Source organism: Monodon monoceros, unplaced genomic scaffold (assembly GCF_005190385.1).
Source record: "Monodon monoceros isolate NGI ecotype Baffin Bay Population unplaced genomic scaffold, NGI_Narwhal_1 Super_Scaffold_9, whole genome shotgun sequence".
In the NCBI taxonomy this organism is placed as follows: Eukaryota; Metazoa; Chordata; class Mammalia; order Artiodactyla; family Monodontidae; genus Monodon; species Monodon monoceros.
In genome coordinates, this window is record NW_021703786.1 from 1,921,307 (window position 1) to 1,936,996 (window position 15,690).

Here is a 15,690-nt window from a genome sequence, read left to right on the forward strand (position 1 = left end):
AGCTCCCTGACTTCAGATTATACTACAAAGCTGCAGTAATCACGACAGTATGGTACTAGCACAAAAACAGAAATATAGATCAGGATAAAAATACTAGCTGCAGTAATCACGACAGTATGGTACTAGCACAAAAACAGAAATATAGATCAGGATAAAAAACCCAGAGATAAACCCACATGCATATGGCCACCTTATCTTTCATAAAGGAGGCAAGAATATATAATAGAGAAAATACAGCCTCTTCAATAATTGGTGTTGGGAAGACTGGACAGCTACATGTAAAAGAATGAAGTTAGAACACTTCCTAACACCATACACAAAAATAAACTCAAAATGGATTAAAGACCTAAATATAAGGCCAGACACTATAAAACACTTAGAGGAAAACTCTTAGAGCAGAACACTCTATGACATACATCACAGCAAGAACCTTTTGGACCCACCTCCTAGAAAAATGCAAATAAAAACAAAAATAAACAAATTGGACCTAATGAAACTTTAAAGTTTTACACAGCGAAGGAAATCATAAACAAGATGAAAAGTCAGTCCTCAGAATGGAAGAAAATATTTGCAAATGAATCAACTGACAAAGGATTAATCTCCAAAATATACAGGTAGCTCATGCAGCTCAATATCAAAAAAAGAAACAACCCAATCCAAAAATGGGCAGCAGATCTAAATAGACATTTCTCCAAAGAAGGTATACAGAATGCCAACAAACACAAGAAAGCATGCTCAACATCACTACTCATTAGAGAAATGCAAATCGAAACTACAATGATGTATCACCTCACACCAATCAGAATGGCCATCATCAAACAATCTGCAAACAATAATTGCTTCAGAGGGTGTGGAGAAAAGGGAACCCTCTTGCACTGTTGGTGGGAATGTAAATTGATACAGCTGCTATGGAGAACATTATGGAAGTTCCTTTAAAAACTACAAATAAAACTACCATATGACCCAGCAATCCCACTACTGTGCATATACCCTGAGAAAACCATAATTCAAAATGAGTCATCTACCACAATGTTTATTGCAGCTCCACTTACAATAACTAGGACATGGAAGCAACCTAAGTGCCCAGTGACAGATGAATATATAAAGAATATGTGGCACATTTATACAATTGAATACTATTCAGCCATAAAAAGAAATGAAATTGAGTTACTTGTAGTCAGGTGGATGGACCTAGACACTGTCATACAGTAATTCAGAAAGAGAAAAGCAAATACCGTATGCTAACACATATATATGGAATCTAAAAAAAAAAAAAAGGTTCTGAAGAACCTATGGACAGGACAAGAATAAAGACACAGATGTAGAGAATGGACTGGAAGACATGGGGAGGGGAAAGGGTAAGCTGGGACGAAGTGAGAGTGGCATCGAGATATATACACTACCAAATATAAAATAGATAGCTAGTGGGAAGTAGCCACATAGCACAGGGAGATCAGCTTGGTGATTTGTGTCCACTTAGAGGGGTGGAATAGGGAGGGTGGGAGGGAAACCCAAGAGGGAGGAGATATGGGGATATATGTTTATGTGTAGCTGATTCACTTTGTTATACAGCAGAAACTAACATGGCATTTTAAACCAATTATACTCCAATAAATATGTTAGAAGAATGCCCCCAAAAACCCACGTTTTTAAAATCCATAAATCCTTTGCTAACTAAGCATATTCTGTTTCCATATTCAAATAGATTTCTATGAAGACTAAATTCAGATTAGTGTGAACATTTTATCTCCTCTAATTCTCTCACCTTACACATTTGTAAGCCCTAACTTGTTTTCTCTTTATCTGCTAGGAGAAAAGGGGTAAAATTTGAGTGCCTCTGCATGTCTAGACTCTCTCCTAAGGACTTTGAATTTAGATAAAAGGCTATAACACCTAAATTGATTAATTTGAAGGTGGAAAAAATATAAATTGTACATTGAAGAATGAGAAATAACTAATTGGATTATAGAGTAATGGTGGAACAAAAATGTGAAGGGTGATTCACTGAATTTAAAAATCAATTGTCACAGGTACTCAGTCTACTGGACTATTACCATAAAAGGAAGGGAAAGAATGAAACCTGAAAAGTAAGGATAGGGCTATGTGCAACATGAAGTAGAGGGAACAGCATAATTTTCAAGTCCTGAATCTTCTGTTTTCTAGCTGAGCTTCTCGCTAAGTTACTGAAAGTTTCTGGGTATCAATTTTTCAGTATGGGATGCTATCGTTTACTTTCACAATTGATTGTGGTATTATAGCAATAATAATAGTTAACATTTATCCGTAACTCCTATATGCTACACAAGTTCTGTAAATAATCTATATATTATCTCAATTAATACTAAAGTCATCATCATGAAGTTGGTATTATTATTATCACTGTTCTACAGAAAAAGAAACTGAAGCAAAGAGAAGTTACATATAAGTAATGAAACTGATTTAAATTTAGTCAATATGACTTTAAAAAAGTAACTCTGAAAGTTACAATATGCTAAAAAGTAATGAAATCTGGTCATTTGTTGAGACTTGGATGGATCTAGAGACTGTCATACAGAGTGAAGTAAGTCAGAAAGAGAAAAACAAATATCGTATATTAACACATATATGTGGAACCTAGAAAAATGGTACAGATGAAACGGTTTGCAGGGCAGAAATTGAGACACAGATGTAGAGAACAAACATATGGATACCAAGGGGGGTGGAAGCTGCGGGGGAGTGGAGGTGGAAGTGGTGGTGTGATGAATTGGGTGATTGGGATTGACATGTATACACTGATGTGTATAAAATTGATGACTGAGAACCTGCTGTATAAAAAAATTAATTAAATTAAAATAAAAATTAAGAAAAAGAAAGTTACAATATGCTTTCATAAAGAACCAAAATAAATGTCCTACACATTGTTGCTTAAGAATACACAATAGTTCTCTGCCTTAAACTTAATATTTGAAGACAAGAGAAATAATAAATTTAACTGGTATGTGAAAAAACTCAGAGATAATGTCAGTGAAAGTCCATGCTTGCTAATAAGCCTATAAACCAAATTCACCATACCTCTCTTCCCCCACTAGCCAACCAATGTCTGGTGATTCTCCTCTTCTTGACAATCTCCTTGGGCACTGCCTTATTTCTGGTTCATAAGATTTTGCTCAATTCCAATAACGTTTGCGTATTGCTGCCAGAGATTTCTAAACCAAAAACCTTACCATGTTGATGCCTTCCTTAAACATCCTTCAGGAGTTTCCTTTGGCTTCTGGGTTAAGTATAAATAACTCTTTTCATTTAGCAACACTTAGTTAATTTGAAGATTCACATAGCCTTAGACCCAGTAATTTCATACTCGTATATTCTAGTTAAACTCTTGCACATATCTATCAGGGGAATTTACAAAACATTCAGTTTAACACTGTACCAGTGAAAAATGATAAATGACATTTTTCAGAGCACCAAGTATAAAAATTATGATAAATTCAAATAACTGAGTACTATGCAACATTTTTAATGAATATCTTGCATTTATATAAGGATATAGACTATTTTCCAAAAAATCAAATGACAGTAAAAAGGAAAATGCTTACAAAATAATATAGTTGTTTATCATCTACAAAGGGAAAAAATGATTATATATATATATATATATATATATATATATATGGTTTAGGGTTACATAGCTATATAGCAAAATTTTGGATAATTATTACCTGTAGTGATGAGGGAGGAGGTGACTGAAGAATTTTATACACAGGGGATTTTAAGTGTACTTCTAATTTAATTTTTAAGTTAGGTAGCAGGTACATAGTGTTTATGTATTTTAGATCTTTTTGCATGCTTTAATTAGTTAACAGTCTTTTTAAAAATGAATAACTAAAACTAAGCCTAGTAACAAAGGGCCACTGTGAGTTGATCCTTAAATATCTTTCCAGTACTACATATTGACAATCTATTGATGCTAACCCTCCAGTCATGATGAACCATATACAGTTTCTGTACATATTACTCTCTCTCTTTTCTGTATGGTCTACATAAGGCCGCCATCCTTTCCATTCATCTTACTCCCGCTAATTGTTAAGGCTCAGCTCAGTGTCCTTTTACTCCAGGATTTTTTTCTTAAAGTCTTTAGTCTGGATAATAACTATGTTCTGATTTCTCATAGCATCATTTCTACTTCTGTGTCAGTTCTTAATTAACTTCGCTTACGTTATAAAACCAGTGGAGGTTGGCAAGGAGCCTCTGATCATTACAGGTATTAAGAAACCCAGATAATGGATGCTATACCTGTACCATTGTAATCACTGTGTCATTTGGACACATTTTCTATGTCCAAGAAAGTGACATGGTAGATCATGGCTTGGCTCTTTGAACTTCTAACCAGAAGTGGTTAAAGTCACTTCCACTCACATTACTTGACTGAAGCAACTCAGATAATCTCTATTAAATTCAAAGGCAATGGAAAGTATAAGACTTACAATGTGGTTAAAAGGTGAGAACTGATATATGTGAGATTTGTGAAGAGTCCTCATGCCTACAAGTACAACAGCATTTTTCCATTTCTATTATAATGAATTATTTACACCCCTGACAAGAATTCTTCTTTTAATCATCTCAGTGTGTCTATCACCTTACGTAGCTACATTCAGAATAATACTTGTTGTCTCAATAAGTGTACAGGACCTCACTAAATTGTGCTACCTTTTGATTGATAACACAGAAAGTAATATTTGTAAGTGAACATTAGCATTTCATTATTGGCTTGTTTTCCAAACATATCTTGCTTGATTGACTGATGGTTATGAATCCGTAATTTTTCAGAGCAGACCATATTTAGTTCAGCTTTCCCACAAAGGAATACCTGTCAGGTATTTGCTGGAAAGTGATAAATCTGGTCTATCTATTGTAGTGGTTTGTCTGTTATCTAAGGGTAGGAGTGTCAGTTTCTTTACTTTTCTTGGTATAGATATTAACTGTAAAAATCCACACTTCAGAATGTTTATCTAAAGTGATTGTTCACTCAAGATCATAAGGATCTATCCCTCTTGAAAATGGTTTACCTATTTATCATCCAAAGAATAATGATAATGAGAATAAAATTTTTCCTAAGATATCATATATATATGTATGCATTTCTTCTTATATACTTCTTCCTTTTAATAACAATTAATTTATTATGTTGAGAGGTGAGAAGGAATGTATCAGGTATTTCCTTTTTTCCTTTATCCTTCAGAATTATATCTACTTTTTCATCTCACTATTTTAACATTCTAAGGAATTTATGGAACTTGAACTAAGCACTCTTGTCACAGATAACTGATCTAGTGTGTAACATCTTATTAAATATAAATAATAAAAATAAATTTGTATATTCATATTGAAACTCAAATCTGTCACCCACATTTACAAAGGCACAACACAGTTGCATTCTAAACTCTTTCACTATTTACAAGCATTTTAGCATGATCCCATTAATCTAGCAGTAAATCCTATTAACTATACCTTAAAAACAATCAGAATTAACTACTGCTCATAGTTTTCATTGCTCCCTTTCATGGTCCAGGCCACAATCTTCTGAACTATTTTGACAGTCTCAGTGTGTTCAACAGTTCTCAGTGTGGTCCTTTTAAAATGCAGCTCAGTAAAATTACAATCATATCAATTCTGTGCTTGAAATCCTCCAATGTCTGTCATTCTCATTCAGAATGAAAAACAGTCCTCAGCATGGCACTCAAGGTCCTACATTACCTTGCTCCTGGCTAGCTTCCCAACTACTGCCATTCTCCTGGCCACCATTCTACTTTCTTGTTTTCCATTCAGTGCAACTTTTATGCTCTTGGCCTAGGGACTTTGTGTTTTCCCTACTTTGGATACTCCTCTCCTTATCAAATGATTAGTTACCTCTCTCCTAAAAATATTTGTTCAACACTCACATTTTGTGAGGAAACCTCTCATATAACATTACCTGATACTGAAATGTCAAGATATTCTCTATCCTTTTATTCAGCTTTTATCATCTGATATGATATTATACAGTGTTTTGTATACATATATACATACATAAACATTTATAAATATTTTACATATACACATAAATGTAAAAATAAACAAAAATATTATTTGGCCGTCTTCACTAAAGTAAAGATTACATAAGGCAAGGATTTTTTGCTTTGTTTTGTTTTGTTTTTCACATGTACCTAGAAGACAACCAAGGGCATCATAAGTATTGAAAAAAATATTTGTTTAAATGCATAAATAAGTGGCTAAATAAACTCTTATGGAGTAGATGGGTCAGGATGCTCTTCTCGAGGTATTTCTCTTGGTCTTTTGTACTGCCATTCCTTACACATATAATAACTTGCCACTTATATCAATGAATGAATTTGAAAGTGTACCACGGATATAATTTTATCACTGGTCCTGCCTTAATCAAGAGCCCTTCTTATGCACAGAAAATCAGTAGCCTGCCTTCTTTGCTCCCTTCCTTCTTTTCCGTTCATTCACTATGGGAATTAAAACTTCTATGATTTTCTGATCAATGTGGCTTAGACTACCTCCTTGGGAATATTCTTTTGTACTTAGTGCTGCAGCATTCTGAGTTTTACTATAGTGTGTGCATGGGTAGTAGGCCAGAATATTGCTACCTCAGCACTTTGAGATGCCTTATATAGTATGCAGTTCATCAATGATTCTGAAACTGTGAAGGAAGCTAGTGGGTCAAGCTTTGGTTTTGTTTAAGATCTTGATCAAGCAAACAGGGAAGAATTATCAGACAGGAAACATAAGGGGGAAATTCATAGACACAAGAGCTATAGCTGATGTATGCTTCTTCCATAGCCTATTGCATTCTAAAATAGCACACAAGAGTTTATCAAGACAGAATGTCAAAATTTTGGAGAGGACCACTGGCTCTTGAGTTGTGAAGCTTTTAATCTGCTTAATTAGGAAGGCACAAACTCCACCCCAGTCAGCATAATCAGTAACTTGAATACAAGTCTTGTGGTTACAGCAGTATGAAGTTGTGGAATTTCAGCCTCTGACCTTCAGTTGGAACACCAATCACCTCTCTGATATGATCAAGAGTCTAGGGCATCTACTAGTGATTATATGATGTGGTTTTCTGCCCTGACCTGCTACCAAAGCATTCTACCAGGAATAACTGTCTTAATCACTAAATTGTTTCTGGTTTCACTGAGTAGGCCTCATTTCCTAAAACGGTGTGCTCTGCATGAGGCCAACTTCCCTCCCCTGGGAGATTAGGTTCTGGGATCAGTCTATGGCAGTTTAATCCTTATATTTCACTTTGCTTAATCACTTTTCTTTATTATTTTCTTTTAGCACTTTAGTTGAGAGTATTTAGGAGGCTCATCTGGCTATTAATATTGAGAGAGGTTCCATAATCTCATATTAAATCATGTATTGTCCAGCCTGTGCTTTGTGGTATCATAGTCTCTAAACATTTTAGGCTTATCTCCATGTTATTTTTAACTTTCTGATCTCTGGATCTTTATATTTTTACTGAACACATGTAAATATGAAGCTCACTATATGTGAGGCACTCTTTTAAGTGCTTTATAGTTATTGACTCATTCATCTCTTATAACAATTTTATGGTATAAGTACTATCATCATTCTTACTTGACAAATGAGAAAAGTAGGACACAAGAGTTGAAACAACTTCCCCATAGTTCTACAACTAATAAGTCCATAAGTTGACCTGATTATTATAACCTTAGTATCTTGTCTACTAGTTTATTGATATTTCATTAATTAGTTCTTCATCTAAAAAAATTCATATATAAATTTAATTATAACTATTTTACCCACTTTTTCAGAAGGATAAATTTTCCTCAAAGTTCACCAGGTCAGTCACGATTCTTGTCTTAAATCTCCCATCATAATTTGGTTTTGTGAATTTACACATGGATTTCCAGATTCAGAAAAATACATTTTATTTTCCAAGCATGAAAAGATTGTGCTTCCCTTACCTTAGTTTTTAGACATGTAACTACAGAGAGATTATGAAGATTTGTACCAACACGGTGTCACCAGTATGGAGGGAGAATAAAATGCTGGAAAATATGTATGCAAGAACTTTCCTAAAATTAATTATTTTCTTAGTTTTCCCAGAGATCTGCCCATCTGGAACAATACACCTAAAAGCTGTTTGGAAAGAAGATAAAGATTTTACTGGTGTTGTAATTCCACACTAGCTTAAAAAATATTTTCTAGAATATGGTATCTAGTTAACAACATTGGCTAAATGCAATTAAATTATACTACTGATATGAATATCTACTATTGTTATGTAGAAATTTCCAAATATGAAATCCATTTAATATTTCTGAAAATGTAGAATTTAATATATTAACTTTTAATTCATTCTTTTTTTGTTGTTTTCAACATCTTTATTGGCATATAACTGCTTTACAATGGTGTGTTAGTTTCTGCTTTATAACAAAGTGAATCAGCTGTACATAAACATATATCACCATATCTCCTCCCTCTTGCATCTCCCTCCCACCCTCCCTATCACACCCTTCTAGGTGGTCACAGAGCACTGAGCTGATCTCCCTGTGATATGTGGCTGCTTCCCACTAGCTATCTATTTTACATTTGGTAGTGTATATATGTCTATGTCACTCTCTCACTTCATTGCAGCTTACACTTCCCCTTCCCCATGTCTTCAAGTTCATCCTCTACGTCTGCATCTTTATTCCTATCCTGCCCCTAGGTTCTTCAGAACCATTTTTTTTTTGATTCCCTATATATGTGTTAGCATATGGTATTTTTCTCTTTCTGACTTACTTCACTCTGTATGACAGACTCTAGGTCCATCCGCCTCACTACAAATAACTCAATTTCGTTTCTTTTTATGGCTGAGTAGTACTCCACTGTATATATATATGCCACATCTTCTTTATCCATTTATCCATCAATGGACACTTAGGTTGCTTCCATGTCCTGGCTATTGTAAATAGAGCTGCAATGAACATTGTGGTACATGACTCTTTTTGAATTATGGTTTCCTCAGGGTATATGCCCAGTAGTGGGATTGCTCAGTTGTATGGTAGTTCTATTGTTAGTTTTTTAAGGAACCTCCATACTGTTCTCCATACTGGCTGTATTAATTTACATTCCCACCAACAGTGCAAGAGGGTTCCCTTTTCTCCACACCTTCTCCAGCATTTTTAATTCATTCTTAACTAATTTCTCTTCCAGCATTGAATAAGAACAGATTTTTTTTTTTTTTTTTTTGTGGTATGTGCGCCTCTCACTGTTGTGGCATCTCCTGTTGCGGAGCACAGGCTCTGGACGTGCAGGCTCAGCAGCCATGGCTCACGGGCCCAGCCACTCCATGGCATGTGGGATCCTCCCGGACCAGGGCACACACCCACGTCCCCTGCATCGGCAGGCGGACTCTCAACCACTGCGCCACCAGGGAAGCTCCAGATGTGTTTTGACTATCATTGTTTGCAAAAATATTAATTCAGTCATACAGTTTGATATTTCAATAGCTTTGATAAGAAACTTTTAAGTGTTCAGCTCCCATATCTTATCTTTTCTTAATTGGAGTTTATCAAGTATTTCTATTATATTTAGATTTATAGCTCAAGCAAACTAACATATCTGGATTTAAATTATAACTTAATGCCTTTGACTTCTGAAAATTAAGATGAAGTAAATTAGTTTAAAAACACATATTTAGAATCCATGTGTATTTCCTATTGAGTTGCAGCAATATAGAATCTGTTGCAGCAAAACCTTGTTTGGCCCATTGCTTTGGATCAATAAAAAACTACATTATCTTTTTAACAAAAAAGATTCTTCAGCCGAGGGATCAGACCAGGCATTTGAAAAGACCACCCCATCCTTTTTGTTTAACACAGTCAGTGAGTGCTTTACATGGTGACATTCAATGCCAGAATCTCTTTCAATCAGGAAATAAAATTAGACACTTCCAAGGTTCTGTGGTCCCCAGCCCATACTCTAAAATCACCTACATGTTTATATTGCAAATTTCTGAGTCCTCAAAAGAAAATTCATTTTAAATGACTCAATTATAAATTACCTAAAGTCTGTCATACAGAGTGAAGTAAGTCAGAAAGAGAAAAACAAATACCATATGTTAACACATATATATGGAATCTAAAAAAAAACAAAAAAAAATGGTCATGAAGAACATAGGGGCAAGATGGGAATAAAGACACAGACCTACTAGAGAATGGACTTGAGGACATGGGGAGGGGGAAGGGTAAGCTGGGACAAAGTGAGAGAGTGATAGTGTATATATGGACATATATATACTACCAAATGTGAAATAGATAGCTAGTGGGAAGTAGTCGCATAGCACGGGGAGATCAGCTTGGTTTTATTCTAGCTTTGTGACCAGCTAGAAGGGTGGGATAAGGAGGGTGGGAGGGAGGGAGATGCAAGAGGGAAGAGATATGGGGATATATGTTTATGTATAACTGATTCACTTTGTTATAAAGCAAAAACTAACACACCATTGTAAAGCAATTATGCTCCAATAAAAATGTTAAAAAAATTACAGAAAGAAAAAAATATATATAAATTACCTTTAAAGAAAGCTTAAAAATCAGGTAAAATAATACATTAAACACTGCTGTGAATGTGACCAAACAGAAACACTTTTTTGGTCTTGAATCTTTCAGTAAAACTTTTACAATTTAAATATAGTTTATGTACAATATTATGTTGGTTTCTGGTATACTACATAAATATTTGACATTTGCATACATTATGAAATGGTCATCAAGATAATTGTAGTAACCATCTGTCTCTGTACAAAGTTAATAAAATATCATTGACTATATTCCTTATGCTATATATTACATGGCTATGACTTATTTATTATATAACTGAAGATGCATACCTTTTAATCCCTGTCACATTTTTCATGTCCCCCACACTTTTGGCAACCACCCATTTGTTCTCTGTATCTATCAATCTGTTTTCATTTTGTTGGTTTATTTTTTTTTTTAGATTTTTTTATTTATTTTTTTTAAGATTCTATGTAAATGGAATCATTCATTATTTTTCTTTCTCTGCCTGATATTTTATTTTAGTTAGGATAATACCCACTAGATCTATCCATGTTTTCTGCAAATGGAAAGACTTTATTTTTTTAATGGCTTAATATTCAACTGTATATAGATACTACCATACTTTTATCCGTCATATAAAATTTTGATTTTTATTTTTTGAGGAAACTCCATACTATTTTCCATACTGGCTGCACTAATTTACAATCGCAAAACAGCATAAGAGGGTTTCTTCTTCTCCACATCCTTGCAAACACTTGTTATTTGTGTTCTGTTGATGATTCTGATGTGTGTGAGGTGGTATCTTATTGTGGTTCTGATTTGCATTTTCTTTATGATTATTGATGTTGAGCATCTTTTCATAGGCCTGCTGGTTATCTGTATATCTTCTCTGGAAAAATGTCTATTCAGGTCCTCTGAATAGACTTCTTTTTTTTGGCTGCATCAGGTCTTCATTGCTGTGCATGGGCTTTCTCTAGTTGCAGCTAGCAGGAATACTCTTCATTGCAGTGCACGTGCTTCTCATTGAGGTGGCTTCTCTTGTTGCAGAGCATGGGCTCTAGGTGTGTGGGCTTCTGTAGTTGCAGCACACAGGCCCTAGAGCATGAGGGCTTCAGTAGTTGTGGCACGTGAGCTCAGTAGTTGTGGCTTGTGGGCTCTAGAGTGCAAGCTCAATAGTTGTGGTACACGGGCTTAGTTGCTCCACGGCAAGTGGGATCTTCCCAGACCAGAGATTGAACCCGTGTCCCCTGCATTGTGTCACAAGAGAAGTCCCTCTGACCATTTTTTAATTGTTTTTTTTTTTTTTGATGTTGAGTTGTATGAGTACTTTGTATATTTTGGATATTAAACCCTTATCAATAAATATTGTTTACAAATATCTTCTCCCATTCAGCAGGCTGTCTGTTTTGTTGATAGTTTCCTTCACTGCACAAAAATTTTTAAGTTTGATGTAGTGAAATCTATTATTTTTGCTTTTGTTTCCCTTGTCTAAGGTGACAGATTCAAGAGAAATATGACTAAGATCAATGTGAAAGAGCATACTGCCTTTGTTTTCTTCTTTCAGTTTTATGGTTTCAGATCTTACATTTTTCTTTAATCCATTTTGAGTTTATTTTTGTATATAATGTGAAAGAGTAGTCCAGTTTGATTCTTTTGTTTGTACCTGTCCAGTTTTACCAAAATCATTTATTAAGGGGGCTCTTTTTTTGCCCATTGTATATTCTTGCCACCTTCATCATAGAATAATTGACCATACAAGTGTAGGTTTGTTTCTGGGCTCTCTATTCTGTTCCATTGTTCTGTGAGCCTGTTTTTGTGCAAGTACCATACTGTATTGATTATTGTAGCTTTTTAGTATAGTTTTTAAAATTTATTTATTTTGTTTGCACCACACCTTAGTTGTGGCAGGCAGGCTCCTTAGTTGCAGCTCACTGGCTCCTTTAGTTGTGTCAAATATACTCCTTAGTTGTGACCAGTGGGCTCATTAGTTGTGGCTAATGAGCTCCTTAGTTGCAGGTCACTGGCTCCTTAGTTGTGGCATACGTGCTCCTTAATTGCGGCCGGTGGGCTCCTTAGTTGTGGTACACAGGTTCATTAGCTGTGGCAAGTGAACTCTTAGTTGCAGCATGCATGTTGGATCTAGTTCCCTGACCAGAGATCAAACTCACATCCCCTGCACTGGAAGGTGAATTCTTAACCACTGCACCACTAGGGAAGTCCCTTTAGTATAGTTTTGAATCAGGGGGTGTGATACCTCCAGCTTTGTTCTCCTATCTCAAGATTATTCCAGCTATTGAGGACCCTTGTGTTTCCATACAAATTTTAGGATTATTTGTTCTAGTTCTCTGAGAAATGCCACTGGTATTTTGATAGGGATTGCAATGAATCTGTAGATTTCCTTGGGTAGTGTGGGCATTTTAACAATACTAGTTCTTCCAATCCATGAGCATGGTATATCTTTCCATTTTTTTGGTGTTGTCCTCAATTTCTTTCATCAGTGTCTTATAGGTTTCCAAGTATAGTTCTTTCACCTCCTTGGTTAGGTTTATTCCTTGGTATATTTTTCTCTTTTATGTGCCTGTAAATAGTATTGTTTTCTTAATTTTTCTTTCTGATAGTTTGCTGTTAGTGTAGAATACAACAGATTTCTGTATCTTGCAACTTTACTGAATTCTTTAATAGTTTTAATGGTTTTTTGCTGGTGTCTTTAAGATTTTCTATATATAGAATCATATCAGCTGCAAAGAGTAAACAGTTTTATTTCTTCCTTTCCAATTTGGATGCCTTTTATTTCTTTTCCTTTTCTGAGTGTTCTGGCTAGGACTTTCAATAATATGTTGGGTAAAAGTGGTTAGAGTGGTCATTCTTGTCTCATTCTTGATCTTAGAAGAAATGCTTTCAGCTATTTACTGAGGTGTATGATGTTGGCTGTGGTTTTGTCATATAAGGTCTTTATTATATTAAATTATGTTCCCTCTATATCTACTATGTTGAGAGGTTTTTTTTAAAATAATAAATGGATGTTGAATTTTGTCAAAAGTTTTTGTGCATCTATTGAGATGATCATATGATTTTTATTCTTCACTGTCATCACATTTATTGATGTGTGAATATTGAAACATCTTTACATTCTGGGAATAAATCCCAATTTATCCTGGTGTATGATCCCTTTAATGATTGTTAAATTCAGTTTGATAATATTTGCTGAAATTTTTGCATCTATTTTCAGGTATGTTGGCTAATAATTTTAAAAACAAAGAAAATTTGTGGTGTCTGTGTCTAATTTTGGTATTGTGTTACTGCTGGATTTGTAGAAAGAGTTCAGAAGCATTTTTTCCTCTTCAATTTTTTTTTTTGAACACTTTGAGATAGCTGTTACCTGCTCTTTCAATGCTTGGTGAAATTCACCTGCGAAGTCATCCAGTCTTGGACTTCTTTTGGCTGGGAGTGTTTGGATTACTGATTCAGTTTCATTACTGGTAATTTGTCTGTTCATATTCTATTTATTTCTGGTACAGCTTGGAGCATTGTATGTTTCTTGGAGTTTATTCATTTCTTTCAGGGTTGCCATTTACTGACATGTTTCTAGGGATTTATCTATTTCTTTAAGGTTTCCCTTATTGACCTATAATTGTTCATTGTACTCTTTTATGATCCTTTGCATTTCTGTGGTGTTGATTGTAACTTCTCCTCGCCCTTTTCTGATTTTCTTTATTTGGGCCCTATCTTTTTTGTCCTGATTGGTTTAGCTAAAGTTTTATTAGTTTTGTTTATCTTTTCAAAGAACCAGTTATTAGTTCATTGATTTTTTTCTCTATTTCATTTATTTCTGCTTTGATGTTTACTATTTATTTTCTTCTACTAATTTTGGCTTTTTTTTTCTTTCTTTCTTTTCTCAGTTCATTAAGGTGTAAGGTTAGGTCATTTATCTGAGATTTTTCTTGCTTCCTGAGGTAAGCTTGTATCACTATAAATTTCTTCTTAGAACTGCTTTGCTGTATCAAATAGATTTTGCATCATTGCTTTTCCATTTTCATTTGTCTCTAGGTATTTTTTATTTCCTTTTTGACTTCCTCAGTGACCCATTTTTGTTTAGTAGCATATTTTTTGGCCCCCATGTGTTTGCCATTTTTGCAGCTTTTTTCTTATGGTTGATTTCTAGTCTCATACTATTGTGTTTGGAAAAGGTACTTGATATGACTTTAATCTTAAATTTACTGAGACTTGTTTTGTGGGCTAGTATGTGATCTATCCTGGAGGATATTCCATGTGCACTTAAAAAATGTATATTATGCTGCTTAGATATAATATTTTTCTATATTAAGTCCATCTGGTTCAATGTGTTATTTAAGGCCAATGTTTCCTTATTGATTTTCTGTCTGGATGATCTGTCCAATGATGTAAGTGGGGTGTTAAAATCCCCTACTACTACTGTATTACTGTCAATTTCTTCCTTAATGTTTGTTAATATTTGCTTTATATTTAGGTGCTTTTATGTTGTAACTATATATATATATATATATATATATATATTTACAACTGTTAAATCTTGTTGGATTGATCCCTTTATCATTATATAATGTTCTTCTTTGTCTCTTGTTACAGTCTTTGTTTTAAAGTCTATTGTGTCTAATTAAAGTATTGCTACACCAGGTTTCTTTTTATTTCCATTTGCATGGAGTACTTTTTTTAATATCCTGAATTAAGTCTGTACAGGTGTTTAGACATGAGTGAGTCACCTGTAGGCAGTATATTTTTGGGACTTGTATTTTTATTTATTTAGTCACCCTATCTGTTTTGATTAGAGCATTTAGTTCATCTACATTTAAAGTAATTAGTGACAGGTATGTAGTTATTGCCACTTTGTTAATTGTTTCATGGTTGTTTTTGTAGTTCTTTTTTTTTGTTCATTTCTTCTTTGCTCTCTACCTTTGTGATTTTATGACTATAATTTGTATTATGTTTGAATTCTATACTCCTTTTTTGTATTTAGCTTTTTTTTTTTAGGGTTACCATGAACAAATTTTTCCTTCATTCTGTGGGTTGACTTTTTGTTTTGTTTATGGTTCCTTTTCCTGTGCAAAAGATTTTAAGTTTAATTAGTTCCCATTTGTTTATTTTTGTTTTATTTTCATTA